The sequence below is a fragment of the Mus pahari genome, chromosome 15 (assembly GCF_900095145.1).
Source record: "Mus pahari chromosome 15, PAHARI_EIJ_v1.1, whole genome shotgun sequence".
Classification (NCBI taxonomy): Eukaryota; Metazoa; Chordata; class Mammalia; order Rodentia; family Muridae; genus Mus; species Mus pahari.
The window spans coordinates 13,221,187-13,235,650 of record NC_034604.1 but is presented as its reverse complement, the minus strand read 5'-3'; positions in this window follow the sequence as shown (position 1 = coordinate 13,235,650).

Genomic DNA, 14,464 nt, shown 5'->3' with positions numbered 1-14,464 from the left:
GAATCTTGCTGGCATGTGCATTAGTATCTGTGTTTGGTGGCTGATGATGGGATGGATTCCCGGATGGGGTAGTCTCTGGATAGTCCATCCTTTCATGTTAGCTCTAAATTTTGTCTCTGTACCTATATCCTTTCATGGGTATTTTGTTCCTTATTCTAAGGAGGAATGAAGTATCCACACGATTTGCCAGATCTTTTGAGCTGAGGAAACCCACCTCTAATCTCAGCCATACTTTTGCTGGAAGCCTATATAAGTTCATGGAAGAAGGAAACTTTGCTCTTTGCCTGCTTGCTTCTGCCTTGGTATGAAGTCCATTCTTTGACTGAAAACGCAGACCCAACTTCTTCAGGATTCCAGGATATTCTTAAAACCAACTTAGACATAGAGTCTCATGGATGGAGCTCCTAAATCCTTTGATCTTTTGTTCATAGGCAGACATTGTTGGATTAGCTGGACCACAGCCTGTGAGTCATTCTAATACATCCCTTTTCTGTTTGTAGATGAATTCATTCCACAAGTTTTGTTACTCTAGAGAATCCTGATTAATGCAGATAAGATGATAGGATTCCTTCCTTGAAAGGAGACTAACCAGGATAGACAGATGTTTCCTTACATCTTTCAAGTAAAAGACATGCCACAACCAACCACTGGTAAAGTCATAAGAAAGACTGGCATGCTTGTGTTTTAGATGCTTTTCAGTTACCACATGATAAAGGGTGCGTTCTGTAGAAAAAGAACAGAAAGTTCTGGAAGACAAGAGAAGAACTAAGTCAGGGCATTCCTATAACATCCTGAAGTAGACCAGTATTGACACAAAAATGAAAAGTCAAATTCACAAGTAATCTGATAGGTAAAATTGGAAATTCTTGCTAATGTATATCCAGATATACTTTATGTAAGACCAGTGGGTAGAGGGGAAAATTTGAAGAAATAGTGGTAAATTTCCTTTCTTGGCCAGCAAAGTGTGCAACAGACCTGGAAGACATCTTTATTTAAAACCTCCATCCAGGCAGCTGAAATCAAGTTAGCTATTTATAATACTCACAGGCAATTTTGAAGCCCTTTTCAACTATTTTTAAAATCATTTTTCACTTAATGTTGGAGTTCGCATAAACTTTCCAAGGCAGCATGATGAGGTAGAGAGAAATGAGCATCTGTTTTGTTCCACGGACCTTCATACTTAATCCTGTCTGTTTCTATGACACCACACGTGATTGATGCTGCTAGGCATCCTTGGGGTGACCCCACATAGTTAGAGTGCTTTTCTTCTCTCCCAGCTTTCATCACCTCTAATGGGACCCTCAGTTACACATTCTCTTTCATTCTTCGTTATTTTATTTTATTTTATTTTTTTACAGAAGAAGATATGCCTGAAGCACTTTCTGTGCTCATGCAATCTCTCCTTTCAACTTTCTCTCTGAGAAAGAACTTTCACAAACTAGGTTAGATAAGAATATCTCAGCTGTAAATGTTGACAGAGAGAAGAAGCTCTGCAAGTTGAGAAAACAGCCTTAAAATGCCCAGTATGGTTCCTTTGAAAAGCATGGGCTTGCTATCAAACTCCAGGGTCACTACTTTTCCATCTCACTTTTCAGAAAGGAAACTCTTCAACTAATTGTCATATAAAGAGGACTCCAAGCCTATAATACTCAACAAAGTGCACATTAAAGCATGATTGCCCTACAAAATGGTGCTGAAAATATTAGAGAAGTAAAATGGCTATCCTGCTATGGATGAAAGTTGGTAGAATTAGGGGCAACTTGTCTCCCTGGGAATGTTGACTCTTGCATTAGATGGGCATTCTCTCATGTGATCTGAATAAATACACACATATCCCATGACTCAGAATTCATGAATATGCCCTTGCCAAAATTTATACAACAAAGCTGTAGGCTGTTTACCCAGAACTCGTTGTGCTGTTAGGGTATCTAGAATATCCTTGATGTACCAAACTATAAGTAGATGGGTAAAATGTAGTCTGTTCTCTTCTATAATTATAAGAAAAATAGATACACATATGGTTGGTCCTCTGATGAGTCTTAAGAACACAATGTTTCATGGGAGCTAAAAGGGTGTATCACAGCCCTGTTTATGTAAACTGAGCTACATTGCAAATAAAACAATATACATTCTGTGAAAATGCGTAGCATAAAGGCCAATTAAACACACTGGAAAGTTAACTATGTGAAAATGTAATGAAATTTTAATTGGACAAGAAAAAAATGTTATCACATTTTATGTGATAAATGTCAATTACTTTCTTTCACACTTTACTCCTGGTTTCTCTTTATTAGTTTATTTTTTATCTAAACAATTTTTATACAATATTTTTTATTCATAAGCCTTCACTCCCTCCAAATTCTTCCAGATCCTCTCCATCTCCGTGCAAATCCAAGTTCATGTTCTCTCATTTTTGATGGTCTTTTCTTCTCATTTGCTCTCTTCTCCATTACACCCAGTTTCAAAATAAAAAATAAAAATTCCCAGGAAGTAGATATCCAAATATAGAGTAGGACTGGGACATGGCTCAAGGGGTAAACTACTCGCCAGAATGCATGAGCATGAGAATTTATATCCTCAGAACACACATAATTGCTGAGTGGCCACATGAGCCAACTTGTAATCCCAAACCATGGTGGGCTCATACCAGAGATTCCTAGAGCAGGTTCTTTATTGGACTTGCTGAATAGTTCAATTGATAGGTTATGCTTCAATACATAAGGTCAAAATCAATTGAAGACATTTCACACCGTCTTTAAGACCATACATGCACACGATTTGCACACCCACCCACATACATGTGAATACACAACACATGTCCATATAACACACATATGGACACATGAGCAAAGTGAAAATCTTTGAACTAATGGATGGTAGCCATGGCTGCCTATAAAGTGGCAACTATATAATCACAGGTATGATTCATCTTAATGCTGAAGCATTATGTATGCTACCAGGATTTCCCAAACATTTGACCAATAGAACCATTCAGATGTTTATTTAATATGTACTCCAAACACTCCAAATCCTTTAAATAGTTAAAAAAAAAAAAAACAACAAGAAGTCTAGTGTATGGACATATTACAAAAATATAAAAATGGTACAACTTTATGAGAAAATTGTTATTGGCTTTCCTGTGAACATATAAATAAAAATAGTTTCAATTTGGTTTTTGTTGACTAGAACATTGCTTTTAACTGGGATTTTTTATAAAATTAAGGGTCATCCCATCATACCTAAAAATGAGGTTGCATAAACTACAAGAATAAATACTACTTGCCCAACTGTTCAAATTAATTAGTGGTAGAAATAGGTCTTGAAATTGAGTTGGCCAGATGCCTGAGTGTACACTCTAAGCCATAACAGCATGTGTTGATATTTATTTATTTTGAAGGTAAATGGTAGATTTTAAAGTATATACAAGGTTGTTATTTTTGCTTGTTTGTTTTCTTCCTTTTTCTGTCAAACATCAGCAAGATTTTAGTTTTTTGAAAATAAAATAAATAGATAACTTGAGACCTGGTCACTTAAATGGAGAAAAAGGATCCATTTCCAAATCATAACCTATATCTTGTTTGACCTCATTTGACTGTGTTTACTTATTGCTTAAGAAAAGATTCATTTACCATGTGAAGGATCAGATCACCCAGATATCCAAGAAAATTGTCACAAACTTCCATTTGCTTCAGGCTGTAATTATCTCTAAATCCTGAATTCAAAACTAGTGGAGCAACTAACTGTCCTTTGGGAGAAAAGGAAGTTGATCCTTGTTACAGTCAGTGGCTAGACTATGTAGAAGGATCTCAGGTTAAAAATAGGATTGTCTATTCTTAAATGATGCTCTAGAGGTTTCTATTCTCAGAAGGACTGTGAATAAAATTTTTCGGAGTTAAGTTCAGTTACTAAAGCATAACTGGATGTGCTGAGGATGTGTTTGACCATTGGAGGGCATACATATGATAAACAAGAAATATTCAGAAGTATTTCCAAGGTGGAAGAAAATAGGCAAGTTTCTATTGAACTTCTTTTGTTTAATGTCTCAAGTAAAAAGATATCAAGCATAATGTAGTTTTCTAATTCAGAATGACAGATTATGAATCATAAATGACTCACAGAAAGTTATTTTGAAATATAAATAAAAGATAGGATGATATGTGTGATTCAGATTTAAAGGATAGCATATAAGGAGCTTCATCATCATTCAGCAATGGGCAGTATTGGCTGTAAACTGAAGGAGATTTTCAGTTGAAATCAATCTCTATGTACGGCTGTCTTTACTTAAACGTGCATCACAACTTTTACTTCCATCCCCATCTCTGCCAACAAAAATGGTCAAAAGACTCTGAAAATAAGAAATTGTTTATGAACTCAGGGAACTAAAGAAGGTATTTGTCAATTTAAATGACATATGAAAAAGAGAGAGGTGAACCAAAGAGACTCTGAGACCAAAGAGACTATGCGAGACCTATTTAAATCCTCCTTCCTTTAAAAAGCACACAGGTAACATGACACTGCCAGGAAATCCCAGAACGAAGCCTCACATCTCTGAACTGGAACAGCTGTTTATTTATCTTCACCTGTTTGATTGGCTTTCATGGGATGGGTGGCTGGACACTTAAATTCATCATAATGGCCAATCAGTGGACTTCATTCTGCCCACTGTTCAGTCTGGAGTTCTTCATTGAGATTTTTTTTATTTCATGGAGACTATTATTTACCCTGAAAGGAAAAGCAGGATTCCATCTTCTCTTATTTTTCATGAAGTGAGTTGAGTTGATGCACGCTCCAAAATGCCTTGAGAATGTTGCCTGTCACACATTTCTCTCTTTGGGGTCCTTTCCATGATAATTTTAATGAACTAGTATGTGCTGATCAGTTTTCCATTTCAATGTTCCAGTGACAGTGTAGACCAGGAAATGTGTCTTAGAGCAGTTACTAGAGTTTTCTTAGTACATGCTGCATTGGGATTCCCATTTGCATTACAACCTTCACCAAAACAAATTAAAACAAAAACATAAACAAAAAACTGCATTTCCAATGAAACACCTAAGAGCACGTTGGTCTTGAATTTGCAGAAGCATTTTATAAAAGATAAGGGTCTTCTTTAAGATAACAAATGAAAGTTATAAATTAAAATGCAATACAATGTGTATACTTATAATTGGATGCGAAATTGAACATTAATTTAGAATATTTATATGGGATGACTAAATAATTCATAATAAACTACAATGTTCTTAAAGTAAGCATTCTATAAGCATCACAAAATCTAGAAAAATGCAATACATTTCTCTCTCTCTCTCTCTTTTTTTTTTTTTTTTTCGAGACAGGGTTTCTCTGTATAGCCCTGGCTGTCCTGGAATTCACTCTGTAGACCAGGCTGGCCTCGAACTCAGAAATCTGCCTGCCTCTGCCTCCCAAGTGCTGGGATTAAAGGCGTGCGCCACCATGCCCGGCAATACATTTATCTTAATTAGCATTATAAGCACTTTTAAAGTTGTCCTCCTCACATTTTGTCTAAATGCTCTTTACATGACAAACTTATGATATCTTCTAAATAAATTACAGATAAGTAATTTTATTTTTCCTCAATAATGGGTACAGTAAAGTTTACTTATTGTCATTAAAGGATGTTATCAATTTGTTGAAATCTGTCAAGTTTCTTTCATAATTAGACTACTATTTGGAACAATTTTATATTCCAATATAATAATTTAATATATTAATATACATATATTAAAATTTATATCTCTTTACCATTTTTATATTGTCATGATTAGGAAAGGATTTTCCTAACTTTGGTCTTGAACCTTCTAGTAGCATTGATTAGTTATGTGGAATATGTTCTAAGTGAAAGGAGCTATATTTAAAGGCAATGGTAAAACACTTGAGCTTATTCCAAACAGTCTGTTTTTAGATTTCCCTCACCACAGTCTCCAAAGTGCCAGCAGCTAATCAAGATCAATCAATGAAAAAAGACATGCCAAAGAGAAAATCTGAAAGTGAAGTTATGCCAAAGTGAAACTAATACCAGTGAAAACTATATTAGTTTGGAAGAAGGAATTGCCATGGAGCACAGAGCTAAGGCCCTTTCCTGAAATTTAGTAGGGCTTCATGCAGATAAGGAGCCTTGAAACATGTGTCTTTGCAATCATAGGTATACCACCTCAGCCCAGAGCAACAAGTTGGTTCCAGGACTTAGTGTCTATGGTTGAGTCTTGTTCACTACAAATTTGCTATTGCTTCTGATGTTGCCACTACATTAGAAAATATTACGTTTCAATAAAGAAAACATTGTTCCTTGCACTAATGTTTGAAATTCAACTGTGAAATAGCATAGCTTTTAAATTCTTTCATTTATACTTAAAAGTCTGTTTTAATGATGGAAATCTTTTTATAAATATTTCAGGTTTTTTGTAGACTATAATTACATTATTTCTCCTTTCCTTGCTCCCTCTCCAAATTCTTCAGGATATCCCACCTTGCCCATGGCCTCTTTTTCATTCATCATTGTTACATGCATATGTATGTATATACATATGTACATATATAATCCTAGAAACATAAACACAAAACCAATCTGCTCAGTTTGTATAGTATTGCTTGTATGCATGTTGTCAAAGCTGACCATTTGGTATTGGGTAACCCACTGGTGTGCTCTTCTCTGTGAAGACTATTTCCCCCACTCTCAGTATGCTTCTGTGGTCTCTAGAACTTCATGTAAGGTTGAGGCCTCCAGGGCTTTCCTGGATCTATTCTGGCATGTCTGTTGTTGAGGTCCTAGTTCTACTAAAGTTTAGGCAATTTTCTTGATAGAAATTTATGAATGTAGATTTATTAGGAGGAAAAACGTCTCACACCACGTTCCCTGATCCTCTCTCTGGCTCTTATACTTTTTCTGCCTCTTTACTGTAAATTTCCTTGAGCCTTATGTGGAAAAGTTGTGTTGTAGATAGTTATGGAGACAGTACACCACATGGATGTATTCTACTTGGTTGTACTTTTTTCTGTAATATTCTACATTTTTCACAAAGAAAGTTTCCTGTATGTATGGAGTGGTAAGTATAAGGTCATACATTTAGAACCCAGGTATTATGCTGGCTTATTTCCCCCATTAATTAAATTCATCACTTTACATCCCAATTGCAGCACACCTCCTCCCAATGCCCCCTCACATAACCCCTTGGCATCCTCCTCCCTTTCTCCTCTGAGAAGTGGGAAACACCCCTGTGGGTACCAACCCACTCAGGCACATCAAGTCACTACAGGACTAGGTACATCCTCTCTCACTTAGGCCAGACAAGAAAGCCCGGTTAGGGAAACAGAATCCACAGGCAACCCTTACCAAAAAAAGGGGGCTTCTATTGTTTACTGTTGGGAATTTGTTAGATGATCTTTGACTTTTGGAGGCAGCATTGTAAAATTTTACCATCTTCTATTTTCCATTTGAATCTTGATGATAGAAATCTTAATCCCCATGGTTACATTCAAGATAGATGACTTACTTTTTTTTTTTTTTCAAATCAAACATAATATATACTCTAAATAGCAACACCAATAATAAATTTAACAAAAATTCAAAAAACAAGTAAAAACCCAAGATTAAGGTGGTGGTCATAGATTAACAACTTGTACAAATTCTAGGACGTGGTTTAACTGTAGGAAAGAATATTTTTTGAGAGAAAATAAACAAAACCAAATGTGAAATTTGTAGGGTTCTACATTATACAGTGTTTACTTTATTTTGGGGATCTAAAGAGCTAACACTTGTTTATTGTTTTATAACAATGGTTTTATTAACTTTGGGAATTTCATATAATGTACCCTGATCACATTCACTTACTAGTCATCCAAGGTCCCCCCACACATGTGCTCTTTCTCCCCTCCCCCCAAGAAAGGAAAAATAGAAATAAGAGAAGGAGGAAAAGGAGAAAATATACACTGAGTTCAATTAATGTTGCCCATGTACTTGCAGCAGGGTCATAATCCTAGTGGCCACTCCCTTAAAGAAATCTAAATGTTTTCCCATCCCCCCATTTCTACCAGTAGACATCAGCTGTGAAAATCTAAAGGGCAGCATCGTTATTACAGTCTTTAGAGATCTCTTCATTGGTTTCCTGTCAAGAGTGTTTTAATTTGGGGGAAGAGGGGAAGTCCTCACACAATCCTTTAGTGTCTCTAAAACACAATTGAATTTGTAGTCATTTGCACCACTGCAAAAGAAGTTTCCTTGCCTATTATAATCAGCTGCAGCAAAGCACACACACATCACAGGGCCTCAAGAAGTGGCATAGATCATAAATGCTAACTAACGTGACCCCCTACAGGAGCATAAACCATGCATAAACACATGAACCACAGGCATCAATATGACCTGGGACAGCAGCATGGATAACTGACACCTATATGGCCTCTGGTGGCAACATGGACCATGGAAGTCTTTCCAGGCAGCCCAACTCAGAAAATGAACAAATCTCCACTTCAGACATCCTGTCATTGCCCAGAGCCAGGGAATCGTATGGCTGGGCCTGAAGTTTAGTATTAGAGCCTGCACAAGCTCCTGCTGGCCTTACTCAACAGCAACATGCTCTCCTACCTCTTCAGCATCATTCCCACATTTGTCCCCAGGTTGTTGTTGTTGTTGTTGCTGCTGCTGCTGCTGCTGTTGCTGTTGCTGTTGTTTGGTTGATTGGTTTTTGGTTTTGTTTGTTTAGTTTTTGTTAATTCAAAGAGCTTTACATGCAAATACTTATTTCAGTGAATCATTGGTCTGGTTCAAGATTGTGGCTTCTGAAACACCATAAATACTGGATAATCATTGAAATTCATCTTTGATACCCTGGGGTTGGCCAGAATCAGAGTGATGCTGTGGCTAGGCAGGGCATCAGCAGACAGAAGCCAAATAAGCTCTGAGCTGCTACATATCTCCTGACCTTAGTACCAGCTGCGCTGAAACTCACTAGGTAAGGCAAACTTGCTTGCACCCAGTTGCCAGCACCACAGCCCTGTGTTCTCCCCATCCCAGAAGAGTGAGTAGCTCTGGCTGGAGTGTGGCGCCCTGTTGGGGGGGGAGGGGGGGAACACGCAAGGGTAGGGGAGAGGCGTGGAGAGTGGTGGCAAACACAGGATAAAGGACTTGCCCTGTTCAGTAAGGACATGTTCTTTGTCTGTTATGGTCCGGTAGGCAAGAGGCATCCATATCACTCCCATCCACTTCCCTGCTGTGTCTCTAGTTTTACAACCTTGGCTCTGCTCTGCTCTTTCCAATATTGTGAATTTCCTGAGTCCACTTTTTAAAAGCATCTTCCCATAGGACCTACTTTTGTTTTTTTTGTTTTTTTGTTTTTTTTTACATGTTTCAGAGGTACTGTGGGCAGTGCAGAATCTTCCATGGGTCTTTCATGTCCTTGGAGCTGTTCCTCAGTCCCAAGGGTGCCTATGGCCACCGCCATCTTACCTTCTGTCCACTTGTTTTGACATGGAGAATAAAATTATCTGCTTTGAATTTGATAAATAAAAATGAAAGAACCAGAGAAGAAACAAGCACATAGAAGCCTGTGTGGAAATCACAACAAAGAAAAACCTTGAGTAAGAGTGGACATTGAAAACCCACCCAGGCACTGTGGATGTTCCCTGGGCTCACAGTGATATAGTTATGGAACAATGAAGATTGCTGTAGGCAATGACTAAGCTCATTCACACATTTAGGCAATTGTGAGAAAATGATCAGCGACAAGAAAAGAGTGAAAAATAACCTTGTTTTGTTTCACCCTGTTCTGTTAGTCAATAAAGAATTATTGAGCTTTTTTACATGCAAGAAACCTGGAGTCAAACATAATAATGAGACAAGCCCACAGTTTTGCAAGAATAAGTCAGTAACTAAAAATGAATGAGTTTTTAAAGCAAACTAAGTTAATGGTCAGTCCTAATGCTGTATTTGTCATGATTATAACACGACATTGCATGTGACTCATCAGTCCCAAAATCACACATTGCTACTGAGTCTAAAACTACCGGCTTGAAGAAGTAGGAGTGGGTGGGCAGGGGAGCAGGGTTGGGGGAGGGTATAGGGGACATTCAGGATAGCATTTGAAATGTAAATGAAGAAAATAGCTAATAAAATAAGTTAAAAAAGAAAATAATGTATTATTCACTTTAAAAAACCACCAGCTTGAATTTATTAGAAATGATTATAAAATTATTTAAACGGCAATATGTAAAACCATTGAACAAATTCTTATAATGCATACTCAGTGTAATTATGTTTTTGCCAACTTCTATTTGTTTATTTAAATAGATTTAAAAAAAAAAAAAACCAAAACGAATGAAACCAGGTGAGATTAAGATATATTAAGATACAATGGTGAAGAGAGGTCTTTCTTGGGAAACCTGATAAAGAACACTGGAAGTACCTCACAAAAACACAAAAGGATTGACCTGCTACTTATTCTCCCCAGAGTATCATATTGTTCCCCCTGAGATCTTACATGTTTGTCAACTGCTTGGGTTTACTCCATTGAGAAAACGTTTTTATTCACTTTAACCTTCCTTCCCTTGATTATGAATGGCAAGCTCTTCATAATCTTACTAATCATTGCCCCAGAAACTGGGATATAATCACTCCCTGAGATTGGTAAGAGTACAGCTTGGGGTACAGACTAGAAGAGGAGTGATCTTCTGCAAAGTTGTCTGCATTATTCCTCCAAATAATACAACAATATAAGAGATTATTTTTTTCAAACTCAGTGTGGAACTAGCCTGACTGTATTTTTGTGGGTTGGATCAAAACCTTACATCTTAGATATCATTCTTTGTGATTGACTATTATTTTAATGAAGGTGCACCATTTAAAAATACTGGATTTGCTTTATACAAACTAAATATATGTATAAAATTGAGTTACAAGATGATAAGAGTATTTGCTTAGCTCTCCCACTTGACCTATTGTTAAGTTCAAAAGCAGAATAAATAAAAAATTTGCATAACATAGCTGTAAATCATGAAGAAAATTAGTCATCTAAGGAAATATATTTATCATCTTGAGGAGCAGAAACTATTTATCTCCATCTCAAGAAACTGATCTAGATTAACCATTACAGATTTATGAATTATAATAACTAGAAGGGATTGACCTATGCCACAGAAAGGGATGCAAAGAAAGTGAAGAATGCATGCAAAACCGTGGTGAATGCAAAAACCTAGGAAGAAGTAGCTGCCAGAATTTCCTGAGCATGCAAACTCTATAAAGCTCTATGTTAAGGCTGATTATATAGTGTCTAGTGCACTTCTCATAGAAAACCAGGGTGATGGGTATTAAGATAATATGCAATTTCAGCAGAGTTTAGCTACCTTATTCAAAGCCACACATTTTGTCTTGTCTTGAAATCAAACAGGGCCCTGGCTACAATTCCTGTTCATTGAGATAGCATCCTCAACTCCTGCTCTGCTCTCTGAGCACACAAGATCAAGCTAGAAGGTCAAAAACAAGCATGAGAAATGGAATTTCATAAAGATGAAGCTAAACCTGAGAAAAATGAGTATAATGTATAGAACTGTACAATAGGCCACACATGTTATCACAAATCCTTCAACAAGTATTTTTTTAGACACCAGTCAGCCATGATCCGAAGTTAGGTTTTAAAAAAATTTTAAATAACAAAACCATTCTTAAAAGATTGTTTGTAGTCCATCCTTTCATCTTAGCTCTAAATTTTGTCTCTGTACCTATATCCTTTCATGGGTATTTTGTTCCTTATTCTAAGGAGGAATGAAGTATCCACACGATGGTCATCCTTCTTGGTTTTCTTGTGTTTTGCAAAATGTATCTTGGGTATTCTAAGTTTCTGGGCTAATATCCGCTTATCAGTGAGTGCATATCTAGTGACTTCTCTTGTTTTTGGGTTACCTCACTAAGGATGATATCATTCAGATACATCCATTTGCCCAAGAATTTCATAAATTCATTGTTTTTAATAGCTGAGTAGTACTCCATTGTGTAAATGTACCACAGTTTCTGTATCCATTCCTCTATTGAGGGACATCTGGGTTCTTTCCAGCTTCTGGCTATTATAAATAAGGCTGCTATGAACATACTGGAGCATGTGTCCTTATTACCAGTTGGAAGATCTTCTGGGTATATGCCCAGAAGAGGTATTGCTGGGTCCTCCGGTAGTACTATGTCCAATTTTCTGAGGAACCGCCAGACTGATTTCCAGAGTGGTTGTATAAGCTTGCAATCCCACCAGCAATGGAGGAGTGTTCCTATTTCTCCACGACCTCAGCAGCATCTGCTGTCACCTGAATTTTTAATCTCAGCCATTCTGACTATGTGAGATGGAATCTCAGGGTTATTTTGATTTGCATTTCCCTGATGGCTAAGAATGTTGAACATTTTTTCAGGTGTTTCTCAGCCATTCGGTATTCCTCAGTTGAGAATTCTTTGTTTAGCTCTGTACCCCATTTTTTAATGGGGTTATTTGAATTTCTGGAGTCCAGCTTCTTGAGCTCTTTGTATATATTGGATATTAGTCCTCTATCAGATTTAGGATTGGTAAAAATCCTTTCCCAATCTGTTGGTGGCCTTTTTGTCTTGTTGACAGTGTCTTTTGCCTTACAGAAGCTTTGCAATTTTATGAGGTCCCATTTGTCAATTCTTGATTTTACAGCACAAGCCATTGGTGTTCTGTTGAGAATTTTTTTCCCTGTGCCCATATCTTCGAGGCTTTTCCCCACTTTCTCCTCTATCAATTTCAGTGTCTCTGGTTTTATGTGGAGGTCTTTGATCCACTTAGACTTGAGCTTTGTACAAGGAGATAAGAATGGATCAATTCTCATTCTTCTACATTATAGCTGCCAATTGTGCCAGCTGCATTGTGTCTCTAGCTGCATATGTAGCAGAAGATGGCCTAATCTGCCATCATTGGGAAGAGAGGCCCCTTGGTCTTGTAAACTTTATATGACCCAGCACAGGGGAAGGCCAGGGCTAAGTAGTGGGAGTGGGTGGGTAGGGGAGCAGGGGCCGGGGGGGGGGGCATATAGGGAACTAGCATTTGAAATGTAAATAAAGAAAATAATAAATAAATAAATAAATAAATAAATAAATAAATAAATAAATAAAAGATAGTTTATAGAAAGCTGGCAATTCTAGCATTTGGGGAGTTAAGGCAGAATTATAAATTCCGGATGGCTACAGAGTAAGTGTCTCAAATGTGCATCAATAACTGTATAGAAAAAAATGATTAAACAGAGCCAAACTCTTCAGCAACATATACGTTTTTAAACTGCATTATTTTTGGCTAGAAATGGGAATTTGTTTTTTTTTTTTAATTTCCTTTTTTTCACATTTTACATATTTTTCTCCTCTTGTTGATTTCCACCATAGTAATTTCTTTTAGCTTACCTGTGTTTGGATTCAATATTTTTATTGTTTGTTGGGAAATGTTAACCAGTATAATCCTGTTAATTATAACTTATTGAATTCTGTCTAAAACTATGAAACGTTCAGAAAAATTAACTGTACCATTATTCTTCAATATCTTTGTTTCACCTACAATTATATGAAACTGCACAAATAGGTTACTATATAGAATATTAACCATGATGCTTATAATAATGAATTATAGGAATCTTCTTATCTGATAAAGAATACGATTTTTTTTCCTAATTGCCAGTGTCCCTAAGGATAACTTGGAAGAGCTACAAGGTCTCATATGTCTTTCTTTTTCCTGGGCAGGGCAGAACTCCTTAATGTGGATATAGTGACCCTCTTCTGTACTGTTCTAGTTCTTTTCAGCTGTTGACATTTGTAGTATTTAACTGATAACTTATTATCAGTTATTATCATGATTATTACTCCTAGATTTCAATTATTTGGTAGTGGAGTCGTCTTAGTTATCTCTTCATCGCCGTGCTTAGTACGTTGCCTACCATGGAGTCTACAGTCAAGAACTTTTGCTCTTCATGATATTGTTATTAATTATTTTGGGAATTTCACTACATGAACCTTGATTCCCACTCACTTCCAAGTCCTCCCAAGTCTGCCCCAACTCTAGTGGTCTCTCCCTGCCCCCAAAAGAAGACAAGACAAAGGAGGAGGAGGAGGAGGAAGAGGAGAATGTGGAGAAAGGGGACAAGAAGAAGGTACATCTCTGGAGCATGTTCAAACTGTAGGTGGCTAGATCCTTAAAGAAAACTGAGGTTTTCCTCATCTGCATCTCTTCAGAATCCATCAGCTGTGGAGAACTACACTTTAGTATCCTCATCACAACTTTTAGGATTCCCCTTCAATAGTTTTTTTTCTCTAGGCTCTTACTTTTTTAGGATCAACATAAGGGTTGGCACAGAGGTATCCTAAGTCCTTTTTTGTCAATTGTGATTCTGTAGTCATTAATACAAAGTGGCTTCTTTGCCTTTTACAGTCAGCAGGACCATGATCATGAACTTCTACATGGTTTCTGGTGAC